Source organism: Tasmannia lanceolata, unplaced genomic scaffold (assembly GCF_043159265.1).
Source record: "Tasmannia lanceolata isolate RefF3 unplaced genomic scaffold, GAP_Taslan_0.1 ptg000016l, whole genome shotgun sequence".
NCBI classification, from domain to species: domain Eukaryota; kingdom Viridiplantae; phylum Streptophyta; class Magnoliopsida; order Canellales; family Winteraceae; genus Tasmannia; species Tasmannia lanceolata.
The window spans coordinates 18502475-18505308 of record NW_027518693.1 but is presented as its reverse complement, the minus strand read 5'-3'; the positions used below and the strand labels follow the sequence as shown (position 1 = coordinate 18505308).

The 2834-nt window shown below is 33.6% G+C and overlaps 1 long non-coding RNA gene across 1 annotated transcript; it reads right to left on the bottom strand.

Moving 5' to 3' along the window:
- Positions 1-263: 263 nt before the first annotated feature.
- LOC143848459 (uncharacterized) lies at positions 264-796 on the bottom strand. Its single transcript, XR_013235393.1, has 3 exons — positions 658-796; positions 477-558; positions 264-355 (listed from the first exon to the last, which is right to left on the bottom strand). It is a non-coding gene; the product is annotated as an uncharacterized LOC143848459 (long non-coding RNA).
- Positions 797-2834: the final 2038 nt, after the last annotated feature.

Genomic DNA, 2834 nt, shown 5'->3' with positions numbered 1-2834 from the left:
ATTGAACACAGAAAAAGAAACCCATTTTTATTTGAACATTAATATCTGCACTCCCGAGTTTTGATAATGGCACTTTATAGTAACCTCTTTTTTTATTGGCTGTTGAGAGCTTGTAGGAAATGCTAATAAAATTGTTATCTTACAAAAAAAAGGTATATAGAAACTGCAACAACTTCTAAAATCTGGTTAGTAAAGGAGTTTGGGTATTATGTATCATTATGTACTTATATATAAACAAACCCTTACCTGCCAGGTTTTGATCCTGACCCCATTTGTTGTTCCAACAATATTAGTTCCATCTACTATTACTTGGGAGACATGGGCTTCTGAGTTGCCAGATCCTAGGCTTCCAATACTGGGTTCACGAAAGCAAGATTTGGAAAAAAGACAAAAAAAAAAAATAAATTGTTAAATTCTTGTTAATTAGGAAATGTTGGAATTAAAAGTTTCAAGAAGGTTTGGATTGAGTTTGAGACCTGATTCCATGGCCTGGTCCACAAGTTATGTATGTTGCTTTGACGTTTTGAGACCCACTTACTATTGAGATGCAGTCATCACCTTAAAAAATAATGGTGAATATACAAATCATAATTGACTTCCACTGAAATAAAAGAAGAACACGAAATGGCATCGTTTCATCTCTTTCTTTCTCTTTACCTGTTCCGATGACACAATTTGTTATTTGAATGTTTTGAGTACTTGTGATATGAATTCCATCCGTGTTGGGGCTTGTTCCTGGTGCAGTTATCATGAGTTTGGAAGCTTGGACATTGGTACATCTCTCAAAAGAGAGATGAATTTGCTGGCTGTCCTTAATCCTGAGGTTATTCACTATCAAGTTTATGCAGGAAAAAAAGGTCAAGGCCTGTTAAAAAAAAAAACCAAATATGGAAGAACATCAGTTCCTTTCTTTAATTAGTTAAACTTGGCAGAAAATTAAATGATAATTTACAATTATGAATGTGTAAAATAAAACGAGAAATAGACAAAACTGCATTCATCCCATCAAAATATAATCAAAGAAGGGAAAAACCAAAACTCAATAGAGTAAACCTGTAATTATTGATTAACCTCTCCACACATACAACAGAACTTCATATATAGGTCCAAAAACACCTTAAAACCCTAGTTCAATTTTAATCACTGGTGTATGATCAGTTTAAGCCCCTTTCCCAAAAAAATTTAAAAAAAAATTCACTAAAATCATCATGAATTATAGCTCCCCTAGATACCAATTTTCTTTATTCTCAGAGCCTTGGATAGTCCTCCATTGATGTTAGCATTATGTTTAAGTCTCTTTGGAACTTATTTTTGGATCTCAGTCCTCCACTCCACCCTCTTTTTCTTCCAAATCATCATTGCTGATTCATAGGCTTGTTCATAACATTGGTTGCATTATGTGAATGAAGGTGAGAAGTTTCCTTGGAGCTTAATGAATATGGTTATATATTGGACATGTGAGTTGTTGCAAGTTGTAAATTAGCATCTTCGTCATGAGCAGGCTCTGTCACCAACACAGAAACCTAAGGAGGGAGTGTCAAGTCCTCTGTTTTTGGGTCTCACTTTCCTGTTCCTTAGCTTATATGTAGGGTCATCTATGTCTTCTTTTACTTTTTTTTTCTGATTGTCAGACAGAAAAAAAAAAAATCGTGCAACCTGTTAAAAACCATCTTTGTGAAAGAAAATTTCAGCTCTAGAGTCCAGCACCTTTTGTTCTACTGAATGACAAGGCATTCAAAGAATGTTCATGTTTCATACTCTTCTTAGTTTAGGGGTTCTCTGTTCAGAATTAGGAAAAAATTCTCCTCAATTTTGTTCACTTATTTATAACATTCTGTTTCTTTGGATTTATTTTCTTTTCAAATAATTCACATCCTTATGCTTATGCGCATCTCCTTGCATTTTGATATCAACAGTTCCACAAATTATTTCATCGTATGCTTGCACTGCATAGTTTCGATTTTCTTCATTATAACATTGATGGGAATTTCTTTGCAGCAATGGAGCATCTTCAAAATTCTGGTGCTTCTTTATTTGTTTGGACCTAAGAGATAATCTAGGTGGACTGGTGCAGGTTTGTTCAATATCTCCATCTCTTACAGATATAGTTCTCAATCCAAATCAAATAAAATTTGACCAACTAATGTTGTCTGCACAGTAAAAAGATGATCTATTCATGAGAAACCTAAAAGGGTAATTTATAGAGTAAAAGAAATAGATAACAACTGTGGATAAGATGCTTAATGCAACTTATAAAGGACAATTTTTACAAATATAATATGGTTACAAGAAATTTTGTCCTATATATTCCTTTCGTTTATTGTCCTTTAATTTTTCCCTAAAATTTCATAGTATGATTTTTATTTGCATAACCTTATTCACTGCTGCGTGTTATGATTTACCATTTTAAAATTGTGAGGTTGACAGTGCTATTTTGCTCGTCGCAGGTTGGCATTGAGGTCGCTAAGCTATTTTTAAATGAAGGGGAGACGGTATGCATTTCCTACGAGATATGAACTTTGAATATTTTCCATTCTAAATCTAATCAACAACAATAATTTTTCAGTTTGTTCCCTATTCAAAGTCAGATACTCATGTATTTATGTGACTATAAACTCCCCTTCTTTTCATTTTTTTACTTTGTTGTTACTGATTTGAATATTAAGCTGGCAACTAAAACGAATTTTGGCTTAACTAGTACCAACTCGAGGAAGGGTATGTGGAGAACTTAAAATCGAATAGTACTTGTGGGACGCAGGGTTACATGGAGGGATGAACATAAGAAAGATAAGTAATGTTATTGGATGTGTAGTTCTACTTGTCTTTGATGTGGA